This window comes from Onychomys torridus, chromosome 1 (genome assembly GCF_903995425.1).
Source record: "Onychomys torridus chromosome 1, mOncTor1.1, whole genome shotgun sequence".
NCBI lineage: Eukaryota > Metazoa > Chordata > Mammalia > Rodentia > Cricetidae > Onychomys > Onychomys torridus.
Genome location: NC_050443.1, coordinates 47698206 through 47718428, shown reverse-complemented (window position 1 = coordinate 47718428; position 20223 = coordinate 47698206). Strand labels below are relative to the sequence as shown.

Genomic DNA, 20223 nt, shown 5'->3' with positions numbered 1-20223 from the left:
GGGCGTGACAGGCCGACGTCTGAGCAGGCCCAGCACGCACGAGGCCGAGGAGGTGGCCGAGGCCCGGAGCGTCTGCGCCGTCCCGCGGGGCCAGGACTCGGCAGTGGCCGAGGACCAAGCGCGGGGACCGGTCACGCGCCGCGTCCCCGGAGCCGTGGGCCCGGGCTGGTCCAGGAGGCGGTGGGGGCGCGCCGGCGGCGGCCCGCCACGCCCAGGGAGGCGCCCAGGCCCTCATCAAGTGACCAGTATCCCTTCCAGGAGAACACGGTCCTTCAGAGGGAAGAGCGCTCCAGCCTGCAGCCCCGGCGCCAAGCCGCCGTCATCTCCTTCCTGTGCCGGGTGATCTGTCGTCTCACCCACCCGGAAAAACATAGTCCGCCCCCCATGCCCTTGTGGATCAGCCGTAGCCGTTCGGACGGCGCGACTCTCCTTGCCTGCACCCTCGCCTTGCCCATGCCAAACCCTTCAGGACCCACCGAGAGGAGAAATCAGCCCTAAGAGGGGACCTGGAGAGAGAAGAAAGAGAGGAAGCCCAGAAGAAGGGAGAGGCAAGGCCGGCGGAGGGACACCACGGCGCCCGCGCAGTGCGCACGCGCGCCGCGAAGAACGAGTTCCGGTCTGGCCGAGGCCTGACTCCTAAAAATAGCCCCGGTGTGGGGATCCGTGCGCGGATGTCCCGGCGAGTCCCGGGCTGAAGGAGGCGGCTCCGGGCGGCGCGGAGTGCTGTGGCGGGCCGGGCCGGGGCTGCGGCGTGTGCGCGCCCGCCGGCTGTAGCGGAGACCCGGTGAGGGGGCTGTGGGCTGCGGGGAGGTGGCGGCGGCTGGGGAGGGGGTCGGGGCGTGCTGAGATGGGGGGCGTTGGGGTGCGGGGTCGCGGGGCGGGGAGCGGCGCGGCCGAGGAGGGGCGCCCGCGGGGCTCCGGGGACCGGGGCGAGGCTGGGCGCGGGGCGGGCGGGGGGCCCTCGGGAAAATAGAGGGGCGCGGCGGCGCGCGGTGGGGGCGGGGTGCCCCGGGGCGGGCCCGGGGGCTGCGGGCGCGGCAGCGGCGGTGGCGGCGGCCGGGGGCCGTGGGGAGGGACGGTCGTGGGCCGCCTCCCGGAGCGCGCCACCTCGGGGGGCCCCCGCCGCGTCGCACCGCTCCTCCCTGAAAGTTGACGGAGTTCCCAGGGGGCGGCGGAGCCGCTGCTCGGTCCATTTCTCCAGCTTGGCGAGCCGTGGGGTCCTCCCGCGCGCTAGACCTCTCCAGGGCGAGCGGGGGGCGGGTGAGGGGACGACGACGACCCTGTGATCGCACTTGAAGTTCCCCGACTTGTGCTTCGGGGGAAGGTAGGTTCGCTGGGGCGGAAGGTAGGGGTCTGGACTCTGCCGTGGGGATGTCGGTGGCAGGGTGTGTGTGTCTGTCTGGGGCTAGCCCGGGCGGCGGCCGGCTCCGAGCACCTGCGGGTGCGGGGAAAGGTCTCGGAGGGGAGTCGGGGCTGCAGAAGGGACCCGCTTCCCTGCCCGCGGGGGGCGCGTGGTGAGAAGGAAACTTTGCCTTTGGGTCGGATGTCATCTGTTTTTGGACAGTTGAGAATTAGAGATAGGTGCTAAATGCAGACAAGTTTGGGAAAGGTGAGCCTTTCTGAATTAGCATTTCCACCCTCTCCCTCGTGAAAGTGTAACTGTTAAATTCTTGCTCAGACCTTAAATAGACTCCTAAACTCTGAAGCTCGTCTGTCATGATCCAGTAGAGAACCGTGTGTCGATTGAATACAACATTGCGTTAGCCTGTATGTTAGTTGACTATGAAATTGGGATTTCAGTAACTGCAGTTATCTTGAAGACCCGCTGTGATATGTTGACAACTGTGTATGTATTTTAAAACTAATATTGTATGATCGTTTCCAAGTTTGTAGTGTAGTGCGTTTCCCTTATGTCTTGTATCATCCATTACTGTGTGACAGCGAGGTTCTCTGAAGCAGTAATTAGGTGTATGTTACACAAGAGTACTTTCCCTTTAAGAATCCGGCTGCGTTGTTTTGGCAACTGCTAAGTAGTCTAGTTGTCAGTTTTAAAATCTATGTTACCTTGGCAGTACTTGAACAGTCTTTGGAAAAGGTAAACAAAGTAGTGTTGTTTTTTTCCCCCCAAACATACTAAAATGACATTTCTTTTAGTGTGAATTTAGGAAATAAGGATGAAGCAATTATTAACGCTATTATGACACGTGTATATTCACTTTTGTCTTGTTTTTGTATATTTTTGGAGAGCTCTGACTACTTCTTTTCTTATAAATGGCAACTTTTAGGGAGACAAGTTCCCCCAAAGATGATTTAAATGATAGTAAATGTAATGTTATACAAATGGAGTGTTTACTGGAACATATCTGTATGTCTATAAGACATAAAATTAGCTTTTGTTGAGGATTGACTGAACTGGAATTACTTTTAATCCTCCGTGCATATTGTGCAGAAGTTGAGAGGATAATGTTAAAATAGTGAAAGCAAATAGCTAAAACTAGCTATTTTCATGCTTGCAGACTCTAATAATTCTCGTTGCAAGAGTGTCAAAAAATACGTATGTACTAAGACAGCCGATGCTTGTGAAGAATGGTGACCTCTCTAAATACAACTGTACTTACCATTTCCTTCAATTCATACTTTGGTAGACATAAAATTGTAGTCCTTCATGAAGGTAAAATTGCACTTAACTCTTCTTATAAGATATTAAATTGAAGAATTGGAGGATGATCAAAAAAAGGAAGAGCTGAAGCTTAAAAATGTTTGTAATTTAGCATGTTGAATTATGCCTTAAGAGTAATTTAATTCTCTGTAGTTTTATGTTTCCACACCAGGTATATATGACAAAGATGTTTTGTTTGGTTTTGGTAAATGTAATTGGAAATACTGTTTTTTAAATGTTGAATTGTTTCAAATACTGATTGTGCATTTTTTCACTATAGCTTTGGATTTGAAGGTGAGGTTTGCTAGAGTAGTTAAATCTTAGTGGATTGTGTTCTGACTCAGGAGGGTCTACAATCTTTTTTTTTTTTTTTTGGGAAGTAGCATGCTTGTCAGTCCACTTGGAAAATGGTCAGTTTTCCTCTTGCATCTTTTAGTCTGATAAGAAGAGAAATTCATTGTAACATACAGTGATGAAAATCATGGATGTTCTGAGGTATTTAAATTTCAAACATTCTGTCTTATCATATCATACTCCCCCTTTAAAGATAAACTCATGGTTCATTGGAATGTTACAAAGACTAGTGTAAGCTTTTTATCAGTGAAGGGGCCATGAGAATACTGTTTTGTGTATTGAAAAGGATATCTGTTGCCTTTGTATGAGATTAAAAAGGTTTCTAAATGTGTTCTTCATGAATTGAGAACTGAGTGCTTCCTCCAGTTTAAGTAGTTAAAGAAGAGTAAGTAGGGATTGAATGCATTTTAAGAGAGGTAATCTCATGCAAGGGTTCTGATTGGCAAGCCTTGAAGGAAGGCTCTTTGATTTTTTTTTTTTTTAAGTCAGATCTTGCCTACATGCTAACTTTACTACTGACAAAATTAATGAGCTAGCATCAGTAAAGTGGAAAAGAATTGTGCCACCTGTCCCATGGCATTAGAATTTAAGTGAGGTGAGTTCAGAGCTCACTGCTTGAGCCTTGATGTACAAAAATGCATGTTACTCTGTCTCCTTCCTTCCATGTATCTTTTCCTGTGAAGATTATACATGTGAGAGTGCTTAGTGTTTGTGACACAAGGGACTTGGTATAGGAGAAGAAGGCTCATGTGTGCAGTTTGATAAAAAATCCCGGTGCCAGTGTCTGTTTGCTCTCAGATCATATATAAAATGTTTACATTGACTCTTTGAACTTGAGATTTTTGGTCTGTGGTTGTGACTTGTTTCTAGTCTCAACTCTACCCCAATTGTTCTAGAATTAGATTTGAATATAAGTAGTTTTCCAGTTCTTCAGTGAATTAATGTGTTGTGTTACTTATGAGAGTTCTTTTTAAGATATGGTCTTTAACATTTGAATTTAGAAAAAAGTATTTGTTCAACCTACCTATAATAACTATACTTGAAATAGCTTTTCATTAGTAAATAATCTCTGATATTTTTCATACTTCATTTTGCCTGGTCAGTGAATCTAAATGACTTCATCTACTTTATCTGTATACCATATGATAAATGCACCCTCTGTCCATTTTATTATAATTAAATAGTATAAGCTCATTTGTTCATTTGAAAGTCTTATGTTATAGCATAGGCTTTGTTTAATAGGATTTAATTTAATTTAATAAATACGTTTATATTTTTACAGACCAGCAAGATTTGTATTAACTGGATCTAGTTGATAAACATCACATTTAATTTTAATATTGAGTATCTTAATAGTAACTGAAGGTGAAATCACAAGTATCTAAGTTTAAAACAGACTCTGTGTGATATGGAACACCATATTTATACAGTATTGTATAGTGTTAGGTAATTTCATTCCATTAGTTAGCACTTGGTGGTGCAGAAACCAGAGAGCACTTTCTAATACAGGTGAAAAACAGACATTAATCACATTTCTAACAAATACCAGTCAAGGCAGATCTTTTCTTACATGACTAAGGATCAAACCCAGGGTATCACTCATGTGAGGCAGCCATGTCCAGCCCTTCAAGGCAGATCTTTTAATGGCTGTTTTGGATTAATGTTATTTTTATTTTCTATGCAGAAATATGGACTTTGTGAACTTTTAAGAAATTCACAAAAGTTTTATGCTTCCAGAAATGTTTTCAGTAATGGATGTTGAGTTTGTGTTCTATGAGCAGGTCCTTTTCTATTTGTTGTTCTTGTGACTAGCGCATGCATATGCAGTTTGGCTTGGATTTGTTTGAGATATGACTTGTGACTCTTGGAGCAAAGAGCTACTTTCTGTTTGACCTGGTAAGATAACTTGTAACTTGGGTTTTCTTTCTTTCTTTCTTTCTTTCTTTCTTTCTTTTTTTTTTTTTTTTAAAAAAAACAAGGTGCTCTGGCATTGCATAATGTTGTATTTGCCTGTCTCACCTTTGGTCCTTACTCTTAGAAGTTTTTCTACTATGTAAGATTAGAATTTATTTCTAAAATTCAGACCAATATGTCAGCTCTCTTTTAAAATTTATTTTATGTGTGTATTTTGCCTGAAATATATATGTATACCATATATACCTTGTATCCACAGGGGTTGAAGAGGGTGTTGGATTCTCTGGAATTGGTGTTAAGGATGGTTGTGGGCCACCATGTGGATGCTGGGAACAGGAAAGGATCCTATGAAAGAGCAATAAGTGCATTTAACAACTGAGCCATCTTCAGGCCTACATGCCAGTTCGTTTAAAATAAAAAACGGAAACAAAAACTTTGAAGGCATATGAAAAATAAGTAGAGGGCTGTAAGACAAGGTTAAGAGATAGCCCTCTAAAATCAGACTGGTGAGGGAAATAACCACTCTACCTAGTGTTCTTTGTGAAGTCTTGTCTATTTGAGGCCCGTTCATTGTGTGAAATACCGATCATAACACTGACTCCATAGAGTTGTTGAGAGGATTCTGTGAGGTGTGTATATAGTAGAAGGACTGATGGCCTACCTAACGTTCAGTATTTCTTCCTGCACTGTTACTGTTCTGTACTGTGGCTGCAGTTAGTCAATGGCTCACCTCCTAAGATCGTTCCATTTCAGTCTTTCTAGACTGTCAGCCATTAACCTTTGCTTTCCCTGCCTTAGCCTAGACCAGCTGTGTGCTCTTTACTGAAATAGCCATGTGTTTTCAAGGTGATGACTCCTGCTTTTTAACTTTCTAGATTAGTATTTTCCCGAGCTTGCTGTCTACTTAGACATTCATTTGGAATCTCAAACATAATATGACTAGAATATAGCTAGATTTTCCTCTCTACTATTCTTTTTTTTTCCCTCTTCCTTCGATGATCTTGTGTTTCTAATGGCTTTTCTCACCTTAGTACATGACTTCATTCAAGCCAGAAATAAAATATTCTTGTTTCATTCTTAAATCTAATTCATCCACAAATCCCGTTCTTCACAATTTATCTTTATATCTTTTATTCTGTATTGCTTCTTTATTTTAAGTTACTGTCCTTTATGTAATTTACTCCATTAGTCTCTTGTGAGCTCTCCCACCTTCACACATACTTCCTCTTTTTGAGACAAGCCTAGGCTGATCTTGAACCTGCTATGTAGCTGAGGATGACCTTGAGTTCCTGATCCTCTAGCCTCCATCCCTCAAGTGCTTGGAACTCAAGGCAGGAACCTGGAGACAGGAACTGAAGCTGAAGCCATGAAGGAGTGCTGGCCCATGGCTTGTGCAGCCTGCTTTCTTATAAAACATTAGACCACCTGTTCAGGGCTGTCACCACTAACTCCATTAACCATTAATTAAGAAAATACTTCACAGATTTGCCCTTAGGACAATCTGATGGAGAAATTTCTCAATTGAAGTTCTTTTCACCTATCAAGCTAGTGTCAAATTGACCCCCCATGCCTCCCCAAAATTAACTAGGACACTCACACATGGATTATTTCCTTTAAGACACCTCTGTGTAGTCTGATTTGTTCAGTTTTCTCCCTAGTTGTGGTCTTTTTTCCATTATCTGAATGTGAATTCCACAGAGGCAGTGAGATCTTGTCAGTCATTAACAGTACACTGCCTGCACTTAGAAGATACTGAGTATTGGAATGAGTGTTTCTGTATCTTTGTTCATGTTTTCTCTGGTGGTTGAATGTTGCCTTGCTTTTAGACTTCCTGAGCTACTTATTCTTTTAAGTCCTAGTTCAAATGTTATCTCATCCATGATTCCAGCTTTAATCTTTCTTGATGAGTTTTTCTCTCTGTTCTTGTATGCTTTCCAAAGCACTGGATACATAGATTATTTGTAGAATAAATCTCATTTTGGGGTATTGTAACTGATGCCACTCTCCTGCTAGATCAGAAACCAGCTTATCTATGTATCTACTATCCTATTTATTGATAAGGAGTGAATTCTGAGGAAATGTTGAAGTTGGTTGCTCTAATCATCTGAAATAACCGACATGCCATTTTCTCAACTCCAATTTTTAAAATTTTACTTTCTAGATCATAAACCCTAACATGCATTTTCTGTAAGTATTAGCATATTTTCATCATTATTATAAAGGAAAGGATTTGAGAGCTCTTGAGGACCAGTGGCATTTCCTGAGAGTCAGTTTGCCTTCTCATAGGGTGATGGTAGCCCTGCTGACTAACGGATGTATTTGTTTCTGTTTTGTAATGTATCATCTTATTGTTCTCACTCACCCAAATTCTCCTGCGTCCATTCTCTCCTTTCAGTTTATCCAGCTAATTTCACATTATTTCAGAAAGGTTCCAATTTAACGCAGTATTCAAGAAACGCACTACTAATTTGCCTGTATTGCTAAGGAAAAACTTGAAACTTATGGCCAACACCAGAAACCTACCCATCATTTGTAATAGTGAAAATCATTCCACATGATAAACAGTTGACTTAGAAGTGGGCTTTTGCAAATTGGGTACTACTTTAGCATACTGTTCGTTTAGTACTGAGGACCTTTTTGTTAATGCTGGTAAATTTAATTTGATCACGTGGATTATGAAAGGATGTGAAGAATCTAGTGGTTAAGTTTTTCCTTTCAGATATGACTTAATTTTCCCAAATGTAAAATTTTAGTATTGACAGAAGACTTAAAAAAATAATGTTGGAAAAAAATTCCAACTTTGGCAATAAAAAAAAAAAGAAAAATCCAGCTTTGAGAAAAGTAAAAGAGTACTGCAGTAACCTGTCACCTAGGCTGGCCAGTTGTCAACATTTGCCATATTTGCGTTATTACTTTCTGTTTTTGGTCACTTTTTGTGTTTGCAGAGTGACCACAGATTCTAGAAACATTATTACCTTATTTACAGTTTAAAGCTCCCTGATTACATCTTTTGGAGGATGCTAAGGGGTGCATGTTTGTTTAAGATCAGAAACACAGCTAAGACCAAACATACAGGTGCCTGTATAGTAGTGGCTGGAAGTGCTGTGTGAATGTGTGTACATTGCTAACAAGGAAACCACTTAGGAAACATACGCTCTTAACATACACTGTCAGGAACCTGCTGTGCAGCTCTCCTTCCCCCCCTTCTTCTTCCTCTTTATATTATTTTTATTACTGAATTGTTTGAGACTAAGTTATACACATTGTGATCCTTTCCTCCTAAATGCTTCATCTAGTGCCTTAGTAACTGGGACACATTCTTCTATGGTAGGTGTAAGAAATTTAATGTTGATATTATTATTTGATACAGTTCATATTCAGATAGTCTCCAGCTATGCCAGTAATATTTTAATAACATTTTTCATTCTGATATTATGTGTTGTGTTTAGTTGCTAAAGCTCTTGGACTGTTTGCATCTGAAACAGGTCTTCAACCATTTTTGGTCTTTCCTAATGTTAATAGTTTTAAAGAATGTAGGGCCTTTATTTTGATAGGATTATTGGTCAGTTAAGATCTTCTTTTGCTTCTTTGTGATTGCATTCAGGTAATGTCTTTCTGGCATAATTCCATGTTAAGTGAGGAGACGTGTTTCATCGCATCTGGAGGTAGTTTAATGTCAGCCTGATGATGCCTGTGCTGTTTACTGTGATAGCTTAGTGAAAGTTTTGCCTGCCAGCTTTTCCTATTATAAACTGTGTCACCATCTCCTTTGTTGTTGTTGAAGCATCTGTTTCAGTTTACCCAGAAATGTCCAGGTAATGGTTTTGGTGTCCGTGGCGATGCTTGCTTGAGTCAGGTACACACACAGTGACTGCAGATGCTGGTTTTCCTCCCAACACTTTTTTCTTTTTCTTTCTTTTTTTTTTTTTGAGACAGAGTTTCTCTGTGTAGCTTTGGTGCCTGTCCTGGATCTCACACTGGGCTGGCCTGGAACTCACAGAGATCCGCCTGGCTCTGCCTCCCAAGTGCTAGGATTAAAGGCGTGTGCCACCACTGCCCGGCTCTGCCACTTCTTTTGCACTATTTGGTGAGTACTCCATTCTGTTGTGAAGGGATTTTCTTTCTCCCCTGTATCATTGGACCAATATGAATTCATAGGTTCTTTTTTAATCACATAGGGTTATTCTCTATTATTGTCCTTACTCATTTTGGAAACATTTCAAATTAACCCACATTTGGTCAGTGGTAACTCTTTGGTTTTACTCATTGCTTGTTTTGACATGTTCTCATTATTTTTGGATCACGCCTTATTTTGTAGAACAGTAAGATAGTCTGGACTAATCTTAGGATTTTCTTGCTGCTATTCTAGAATTAGCTATAACATGATTTTTGAAAAAATTAAAGTATTTTGTATATATGAATGTTTTGCCTGCATGTGTATCTTTGTATCACTTGAGTGCCTGGTACTCACAGAATCTGGACGATGACTTTGGATCCCCTAGAACGGGAGTTAACAGACAGTTGTGAGCCACTGTGTAAGTATTGGGAATTGAACCATGGTCTCTGGAAGAGTAGCCATTGCTGAGCCCTCTCCTCAGCTACACCTCTCTTCCGTTCCTTTAAGTGAATAAGAGTATAAAACCAAAGAACTGGACAGTAGATAATGTCATCAAAGTTGCATTGTTTTAGAGTCCTTTTGACTTGTCAAGCTAAGAAATGTTCAACTTAATGTTGGTTCATCAGGTGGTAGATTGTAGTTGGTCTTTACGTTCCCAAAACTTAGGAGAGGAAAGTTGTCCGTCCATCCGTGTCGGTCACTCGGTCACCCCCACCCCCCCCCCCATCAAGTCCAGGGGCCTGTCTATACCAGGCCATTGCTGTCACTAAAGCCAAATATCCAGCCCTTTGAAATGTTAACAATCTCAAGTAATGCATGTGCACCTGATTCTTCTACTTAATTCTTCAGTGGTTGGTCCTTGTTTTCCAAATTGTATTCTGAGTTTCATGGGAGTAAGAATCCTATTTCATAAGTCTTTTTTTTTTTTTTTTTTTTTTTGGTTTTTCGAGACAGGGTTTCTCTGTGTAGCTTTGCGCCTTTCCTGGAACTCACTTAGTAGCCCAGGCTGGCCTCAAACTCACAGAGATCCGCTTGCCTCTGCCTCCTGGGTGTTGGGATTAAAGGCGTGTGCCACCACTGCCCGGTTTCGTAAGTCTTTGTATGCTCAATAAATGTGTTTTATAATATTTTGAACATGGTAGTTAGCCATATGCTTATAATATATAATCAAAATGAATCAGTGTTGTCTCATATCAAAATTAATAGTCTGATGTTGTTTAAATTTTGTGGAATCTGTTCTTTTAAGTGAGTTACTAATTCATGTGTTAATTTTTATAATTGTACTTTATTAGCATAAATGATGAACTAAATTTTTTTCACTTTTAAACAATCTCTTGTGATTAAAATATGTAATTAATGAACACCAATGTGTAATATTGACATTGTTGCTATAATGCTTTGCTTTTTTTAATATAAGATCTTTATTGACAGATTGTAGTTAGAGTATTCCTGCCTGGCCCAGTCAGGACAAATCTCTCTTACCCGCCAGTCCCACAGTTGCTCAGACCCAACCAAGAAAGCACACAGAAACTAACATTGTTTAGAAGCTGTGTATGGCCATGGCAGGCTGCTTGTTATCTACTTCTTCTCTCTTAAATTAACCCATTTCTGTTAATCTATACTTTGCCACATGGCTTGTGGCTTACCAGTGTCTTTACATGTTGCTTCTCATGGCGGCGGCTGGCGGTGTCTCTCTCCAACCTTCTACTTCCCAGAATCCTCTTCTCTCTTGTCCCGCCTATACTTCCTGCCTAGCCACTGGCCAAACAGTATTTTATTTGTACAGAGCGATATCCACAGCACTTCCCCTTTTCTTTTTTTTTTTTTTAAAGGAAGGTTTTAACTTTAACATAGTACAATTACATATAACAAAACAATTATCTAGCAAGAATTACAGTTACAATATTAAAGAAGATATCCTATCTATCTTATATTTGTGAGTCTAAGGTTTTATATCTAACTTATCTTGTATCATAACTGAGGAAATTATAACTATCTAGTCTTCAACCACATCAAAGACATCAGAAGGATATAATATTACCTGAGAACCAGGAGAAGGATGCAAGCATTTTTCAGGAGTCTTGCAAGAGTAGACAGAGACAGCTGGCAGCCTGGACAGTCACCTAATGTACCTTTGTAAAGTTGGGGCATTTGTCTTCAGCCCACAGGGCTAGAGTCTCTTGGTCACTTTTCTTAGTGTCCTGTAGAATGTCTGGCAGTTTCCTCTGTGAAGCAGGAACCTGAAGGACCATTTTGTCAAGCAAAGTTCAGTGGTCACCTTTCTATGGGTCCTGCACGTACAGTCAATCAAGCAGTCCAGGCAAGAACAGTTTGTTGCCAAAATGGCTATTTTTGGCAAGGTGAAGATAAGATATGAAGTTGTCTTCAATGCCCATCCTCGTCTCTGAAGTAAATCGGTGCTACCAGGAGCAGACATGTCTCACTGTCCAGAAAGTCTAAATTTTAAAAATATTTTAAATGCCATATTCTGAAGGTCTTTGAAGTATTTGAAGATTACCTATCTATCTGAAATATCTCTATGTATACCTAGAAGACTTAACTAACATGGCTATGAGTATGATTATCACAGATGATTAATTATTAATCTATTTTTAATTATCCATTTCAATTTTAAACGAGCTATATAAACACAATACCTTAAACAGGAGTAGAAATATATACATAGTATAACAAAATTAACTTTAAGTTTGTATCAATAGACTAAAATCTAAACCAATGTAAAACATTTTAAACAAGTTGTTGCTCTTTAGAAGTAAGTTCCTTCCTTAATCTACCCTTTCATCCTATTGTATCTATATTGTATCCCCTTTTCTTCTTTAGAAAGAGATCACATTTATAATCAACCTGCTTTAAAGAAAAATATTGGTTTTTCTCTGTCCCACACCAGAGGGCTCTTCTGATTTGGGACACAAGAATCTCTTAACCTTCTCTTTTAGCAATATGTCTGGGTTTAGAGAAGGAGTGAGCCAATTCCATCTCCAAAGCCAGCTTGATAATTTTGGGAATGTGGGCGTAGTTTCTCTTACTACTTCCTGCTGGAGGGGGGGGCGCTGTATCTTATGGGGATACAAAGAAAATTTTAGGATTATAGAGTAGTCTATTAGGGTGAACCTCTGAGCCAGTTGCCTTGAAACCATTCGGGATATTGGATCATCTGAGCCATGGTGTCATTGGAGACCTTTCAGGTGGTCTTGGCTGATCAAACCTGATGTATCTTAATCTGGAACAAATCCACAGCCTCTGTCTTTCTGTAGAAACAAAAGCAGAGACTCTTTTCCAAAGCAACATATCCTTATATCCAAATTTTGAAGTCAAGTTACCTTTAAAATTTACATATTTGTTTAACTCAACAGCTTTTACGATCAAATCTTTTTCTGTAGTTAAAAATCCCAAAGACAACATAAACCAGATTCTCTGTGTAATATCCATCTTTGTAAGACTGAAGTGCCACTGTGGCTGCTGGCTCCGCCCACCTCAACTTCCCAACATGGCGGTGGTTCAGTTTACCACCAGCTCTGTGTCTGGAGCCATGTGTACCATCAACTATCAGAAGCAGTTCTATTAAAGCAGCGCATAGCCCAGAAATCTTTCTTTCTTTCTTTTTTTTTTTAAAACTACCAAAGGCTAAATCCACCACGCAGCAGAGTAAAGTGTCGCTTATAGATTCCTCATTCCCGCCACAGTGCAGGTCAGACACACACGCCAGGAACCTGCCATAGTAGCTCAAACCGGCAGGCTGCCACTAACTTGAGGGAGACAACTAGGAAGCTGTTTTTAGCTCCGTTTAGAATCTTTTTTTTCTCAGGTTTTAGGTGGAAACTCTTGCCAACACGTTGGGCGCCATTTGTAGTTAGAGTATTCCTGCCTGGCCCAGTCAGGACAAATCTCTCTTACCCGCCAGTCCCACAGTTGCTCAGACCCAACCAAGAAAGCACACAGAAACTAACATTGTTTAGAAGCTGTGTATGGCCATGGCAGGCTGCTTGTTATCTACTTCTTCTCTCTTAAATTAACCCATTTCTGTTAATCTATACTTTGCCACATGGCTTGTGGCTTACCAGTGTCTTTACATGTTGCTTCTCATGGCGGCGGCTGGCGGTGTCTCTCTCCAACCTTCTACTTCCCAGAATCCTCTTCTCTCTTGTCCCGCCTATACTTCCTGCCTAGCCACTGGCCAAACAGTATTTTATTTGTACAGAGCGATATCCACAGCAACAGATAATTCACATAGTATACAATTTTCCTGTTTGCACAATTTGATAGACTTTAGTCCAGCATCCTCATAGGCCCATGACACCATCACTACCACTTCCTTTTTTAGAACATCGCTGTCCATGCTGAATGCCGTTTATTGAAGGAGGGAGGAGGTCTTAAATACAGGCTGACAGCACAATGGGAGAACCCCAGAGGGCAGAAGTTCGCTTCTGATGTTTTACAGTCTTGCATCTAAGCTGTTAACGCCCAAAATGCTGGATACCCAGACAAGAAGCTTCCCTTAAGCATTCAGGAGGGTGGAATCTCACAGGGAATTAGCATAGGGAGGATATCAAAGTCAAGCAAGGTCAGCAAGCAAGGCAACAGTTACCCAAAACAAGTGGGCCTAATGCTTTGCTTTTTACAAAGTTATAAAATGAGATTACATCTAAATTTTTATTTTGTCACATATTGTATACCTAATAAACATTAAATTTTTTTATGGAAGTAAAATTAAGTGCCACAATGTATGGTGCAAAGAATATTTGCTCTTGAGCTAGGATTCAGAGCTAGAATAATTTTTCTAACCATTCGGTTTCTTTGCTAATTTTACTTTAGTTTTCATTACCTTATTTATCTGTTTCATTGAGATGCTGGGGAATATATGTGAATAAGGCTTGTCTTTCATAGTTAACTTGAGAGTGTTGGAGATAACAAGTGTTTGTATTCTGCTTTGGTTGGTTGCTTGATTTTGATATATTTAACACATGCAGTGTGGAATTTTGTAGAAACACATAGTAGGAGCAATTAACCTAGTTTCAGAAGCCAGGACTACTTAGCTCCAGGGAATTGATATATGAATTAAAACCTAATTGATACCTTTTCAACACAACTCCTGCACCCAAGGCTCAGGGAACATCTAGGAAGAGTGGGCAGAAAGTTTATAAGAGTCAGAGGACCAGGAAGTCTGCTGTGTGTCTCCCAAGACAGGACAGGAAATGTACACCCATGATACCTTACCAACATGGCTACTAAGCAAGATCCAAAGAAGTATGAAACCAATAGACATACTTAACATGGAAGGGGAATTTCACAAAGCCCCACCCATTACGAATCTTCTTAATAAAGATATACCATCTTTCAAGAAAAACAGAACAAAAAATGTGAAGAGGGGGCCTGGAGAGATGGCTCAGAGGTTAAGAGCACCGACTGCTACTCCAGAGGTCCTGAGTTCAATGCCTAGCACCCACATGGTGGCTCATAACCATCTGTAATGAGATCTGGCACCCTATTCTGTATACATAATAAATAAATCTAAAAAAATAGAAAAAAAATGTGAAGAGGGAGAATAGAGCTGACTAGAACCAGATTGCTTTAAAGAAACTTGAGAGTCCTTTATGACTGGGTTGGAAGTGGAAGACAGGACATCCACCAAATAGTAGTGGAAGCTAAGGTTAAATTGGGATCAGGTTATGAAAAACCTTTAAGCCTTGTTAAGGTATTTGTACTTTATCCAATGAAAATTGAAACATCTTAAGTCCAGGAATAAATGAGTCAAAAAGCAATGTTTGTGGGACTGGTCTAGAGCTCTATCCAAGTAGAGTATGTACAAAGCCCTAGGTTTGGTCTCCAGCATTTGGGGGTGGGGGTGGGGGTGGGGGTGACATGATCTAGTTGCACTGTGGAAACTTACGTCAGCATTTGAAATGGTTGAGTTTGGTGGTCAGAGAGAATAATTAGGAGGTTTAAACTGGAGAAGGGCACAGTAGCTTGGATAACAGTAGTGGGGAGAGGATCGAAGTAGATGGGTTTGATATATAGAAGTAGGCCTAAAGGAATCAGGGATGGAGTGTATGATAAAGTTTGTGCGTTGGGCAATTGTGGAAGGAATGGACTGCTAACTGATAAAGGAAGAAGGAAGAGCAGATTTCAGATATGCCCTATAAGAATGTAGTCAGAGAGTGTTATCTAAGACTTTACTACCAGAAGTGCTACAGATCTTGGTAATGATATGGCTTAGGAATTTTGTCCTATAGTGGGTGTTGGAAGAGGAATGGACACGGAGATAGGAAGTAGTCGGGGAGCGAAAGGACTTACTATTAGGGAAAAAATTCTGAGGGTGTGTCTGCCCTAAGGCAGGAGACCCTGTCTTGATAATTTCAAAGTATTCAGTGTTTGGCCTTGGAAAATAGAAGTGAAAAATTCAAATGCTGTATTTTCAGCTTTATCCTAAGTGAAAACAAAGCACTCCTTCCAATAAAGAGTTCTTTTATCCAAACAAAGCAAGAGATTATTTAATGCCCTAGGCATTAAAAGTGGCTACTCAGTAGTGGCTAAATTGTTCTAGCTATTAAAACTTAAGTAGTGGCTAAAATTGTGAAACATCAGATTTACAGATGATGAGGTAAATGTATTATATATTTACAGGTATATAATTTATGTATAATAATAAAAAAGAGGCCATGAATTTGAGAGGGGGCATGGAAGGGGCTAAAGGGAGGGGAAATGAGAGATGTTGAAGGGAGGAAAGGGAAGTGGGGAAATGATGTAATTATATTTTAATTAAAATTTTAAAATGAGGTGAATAATGTAATGGATCAGTGGACATCTCAGTATCTTCCTAATCATTATTTATAGTTCATATTTTTAACTTGGACTTTAAAAATGATATACATATTACCAGACAGTATATGGCATTGAACTCTGCAGTACTCATTTATGTCCCAGCAAAAGTAATTCTGTGTGTATTTATTCTTTTATTTTTTCTAATATAACAAATTGGCTGTGAATTGGAACAAAGTGATGGGGTACTGTGATCATTTTGAATTATTATAGGAATTATCTTAATTTACTTAGGTTTTATATAAATTAGACTAATGTATTTAAAAAAATGTTCTTCCCACTAATAGACAACCTCAATTTGACTGTGGAATAATGTTAGGGGAAAAAAAACCCTTGAGAAAATAGGTAGAGTGTTTGTGTGGCATGCAGCTTCCTTTAATGTTGGATGTCTTATAAAACCATAGTGTAACAATCAAAACTAGGAACATAATAGTGATATGGTACCACTAACCTATTAAATTTTATCAATTTGTCTAATCCTTTTCTGTTCTGGGATCCCACTCCATTGCATTGGTTCCTTGTGTCTCTTTGGTCCCCTTAACTCTCCTGTCTTCATTCTTTCCTTGTCCTTTAAGGGATACTGTCATTATTTTGTAGATTGCCCTGCTGTGTAGGTTCCACTGATGCTTCCTTCCGACTGGGGATTTTGCATTTTTTGCAGTAGTGTCAATGAAGTAACGGCATTCTGTTAGGAGGTATGTTTTGTATCTGGAGTATATAATGTCAGTGATGCTAGTCTGTTCCCTTCATTAAGGTGGTGTCTGCTGTCTTCTCTGTGAAGTCACAGTTTTATAATTGATACGTATCTTCAGGGAGATATTTTGAGACTCTGCTAATTTTCGGTATCTCTTCACACTCTCATCCATTCATTTTAGCATTTCTCAGTGGGATTTACAGCACTATGTACCACTATGGAATTTACCTACTGGTGGTTTAGTCGTTTCTTACTCCCTTAACCATTTATTAATTGATAACTTTCTGTAATGAAGAGACGTTCCTTTTCCTTCACTTATGTGTTGATTCATTATTATCAGTACAGACTCAAAGATGCCCATGTTATTTTGTAGGTTATAGTCTGATGTAAATCATGTTGCTCAGATTGTTCTGGTTTGACCACTAAAAAGCTCCTCCCTTTCTCCTGTGTCCTACTGACATAACCTGTATTCTTTCTGAACACTTTCTTATAAGAAACTCTAGGCTTTATATTTTCCCATCTCAACTAGAGATCCCATCTCATCTAGAGATCCTTGACTTTCTGTTTTGGAGGATGGTATTTAGAAACCCACATCTGGATACCGATGTGTTTATTGATACAGTGAGATTTATTACTTATTTTCTTCATCCTTTCCTCCCTTCCTTCTCTCCTTTCCTTCTTTGGTAGATGGTGCTGAGAATATATGTGTGTATACTGACTCACATATGCACACACAAGTCAGTTTTGTAACACAGCATTTGTATTTCTATTAGAGAACCATATAGGTTCATAGGATCAGTGAGGTTAGGGAAACAACACTCAGAAACTTTACCAATGACATATTAAAGAAAGGGTAAATAATGTAATTTCAGCCATGTTCTGTTAAGTAATACATAAGTACATAAGATATGGCACTTTACAATGAAAAAAAAATGCTTATGTGAATGAAATGTCCCAAGTATTGTGGCTTGTGAGTTATTGTGAAGTGGTAGAATTATAGAAATCAAATGAAATACTAGATATGGATGTATGTGTCTCATAAGATGTGTGGTGAGCTGTTGTAACTCTGTTGAGTCAATTTTCCCTGTTACATCTTGGTATTTGTGCTGCATTTCTATAATGATTTGTATTTCCTCCGTACTTTTAGTTATCTCCTTGACTTCTTCATGTATTTTATCTATTTGTTTTTAATTTTAGATTTCTGATTCATGGTGGCTTTCATATCCTTTAATGCTTGCTTGTATTATCCTAATTCTGTTTACATTATTGGTTCAATCACTTTTTCCTTCTTTGAGGTGATGGTTTTGGGTTGAGAAAATATTCCCTATTTGATATGTATCTAATTCTGTTTTGTGACTTTTTTCTGGATTTCACTTTTAAATTTTTTGTTTTGAGGTACTGTACAGGGCTCATGGGATAATAATTTCCTCTTCTGACAATGTGGAACTGTTTTGTTACTTTCAATAATATTTTTATTTTTATTTTTGTCTGTTTTAATGGAAAAGGGTTGTAAGAGTCCCAACTTTATGATTCTCTCTTGTCTTGTACAGCCATGAATTTTCCCATAAATATATGTATTTGCTTTATTATCAATTTCCAATGGTACGTTTTTCTTTCCTCCTTTTTGCCCTTGTTCCTCTGGGAACTATGTACTTGAGTGTCTTTTTACATGGCACCTAGACTCTTAAGTGACTCCTGTTCCTTTGTTACACCAGGATTTTGGATTTTGGAATTTTTTCCTTTTGTGTTCTAATCTGCCTAGACACTATTCCAGTATTTTCAGATTTAGAATGGCTTTTGTGTTTTTGATGTTCTTTTAGAATGGCCCTTGAGTCCATTTCCTAGCCTCTTTTCCACAGAGCCTTGTGTTGGAGTCCAGTGTGTGAAGATCAGAGATCAAGTGCAGGGTTTTGGCTATACTGCCTTCGTTCACAGCTGTTCTTCAGGAACAACATTCTGTCAAGTTATGGTGTGTCATTTTCCTTTCCATTAAAAAAATAAGTGCAATATTTTAGAGTAAGTTATACTACCACCCTTGCCCTCTGAAATCTCTATTTTTATTGACTTATACTGTCAGGTGCTAGAAAGCTTTTAGTTAGGACGAGACTTGGGCATTCGCTTTCTATTGATGAGCTAGCTAGAGGTTCTAGAATGTTTTAGAGGAGAAATAAATCAAAATTAGATATTCATGCTCTATAGCATGTGCTTGTTACTTCTGGATTATTATTAGAATCGTAATGCTTTTTTCCTGAAAAAAAGAAAAAAACCCAAAAAACAAAGTTAATTTAAAGGCTTATGTCCATAGTATAAATTGAGAATGCCTTACTTTTACAAATATGTGAGTTATAGGACCAATGAATATATGTCTGAGTTATATTCAGCCAATGGTGCCCTGTGGTACTTTTTATCCTTACAGCAATCTAATTTGTGGCATTTTCCGAAAAGGTAACTTCTTCCGTTAAATCCTTGAAAATCCAGGTTTAATGCTTCTTCCACCTATTTTTTTTCTCTTCTCTCCTTTTTGTGGTCTTGCCCATTATACATTTCCTCCAATTTATAACACAAATAAAAATCTTTTGATGTTAGTGACTGCTTAAGAGTTATCTACCTGCCTTTTGAGTGCTATTTAAATGTAATCAGTATGTATTCCCATATGCTGGTCATTGGAACTTCATTTAGGAGCTTTAATTTCTTTTTATGGTTTCTGTAAGTCTTAAGCAGGCATTGCACTGAACAGGCATTCTTGTGAGATGGACTCACCACTTCTGCAGTTTGAGCACATCTTTTGTGGACCGTGTGGACACTGATGCATGGAGTAGATCCAGCTCCAGTGCATGGTTCCAGATCCATGTCCACTGGAAAATGCACATCTTGGATTTCTTTCTTCCTTATTGTTCTTTTGGATGAACATTTGCCAAAATTAATACTTTTTATTGATTCTTCCCCAACTTCTTGTATTTTGACTGAAGTCTGAAGCTCCCCAAGGTAATTTCTTTTGATTTTGTTCCGTCTCCTTTTTTGGGCTTTATTCTTTACCCTTTTCTACAGTCTTAACCATTTTTATAGCATTGATTTAGAATAGAAACATACATGATGTAGTTCTTTGCTGCTAGGAGGTAGTGGTGTAGGAAGGGTAAATTTTATGTGTTACCATGCTTTATTGATAAGTGTCATGTAATTCTTAGACATTATGATGGGTCAGAGAGTTCAGGAACGAAGGGTGTGCAGGTGATGGGGATGCTTCATGAGGCATTGATATTTGAGCAGGAGAGAAAGTTTTTTTTTTTTTTTTAATTAAACATGTAGAAAAGATATTTTGCACAGAGAGATTTTGAGTAAAAGAGTCAAAATTGAAAATCAGAGCTATATATAGGCCACATTTTGTCTAAAATGAAAGACTTTTCTGAAATAGAAGATGGTAAGGGGGAAAGAGCTTGAGGCCAGACTGTAGTTCACACAAAGGCCTGGATAATGAGTGTTGAATTTTGTTCTTATGGTGAAGAAATTGAATTAGAAGTGTGAGCCTTCTTTAATATTTTTGTAAAAGACACTAGTGCTTGTCCTTTTATATCAGTAGAGTTTATTTCTTAAAGAATTAGTGCTTAGAGTCACTTTGTTTTTCTTTGAGAGAACTAGAGAATATGTATA

At 39.6% G+C, this 20223-nt stretch overlaps 1 protein-coding gene across 9 annotated transcripts in view; it reads left to right on the top strand.

Annotated features, from left to right (window-relative positions):
* The first annotated feature begins 267 nt into the window (after positions 1–267).
* Positions 268–20223, top strand: part of Mef2a (myocyte enhancer factor 2A) — a 127300-nt gene continuing 107344 nt past the window's right edge. For 4 of the 9 annotated variants that reach the window (XM_036185015.1, XM_036184970.1, XM_036185023.1 and 1 more), the window contains exon 1: positions 268–784. The gene's annotated coding sequence lies outside the window, so the exon portion shown is untranslated. Of the gene's footprint in view, positions 785–1066; positions 1325–20223 lie in introns of those variants that run through there. The other 5 variants (XM_036185027.1, XM_036184998.1, XM_036185035.1 and 2 more) reach the window with 2 other exon arrangements.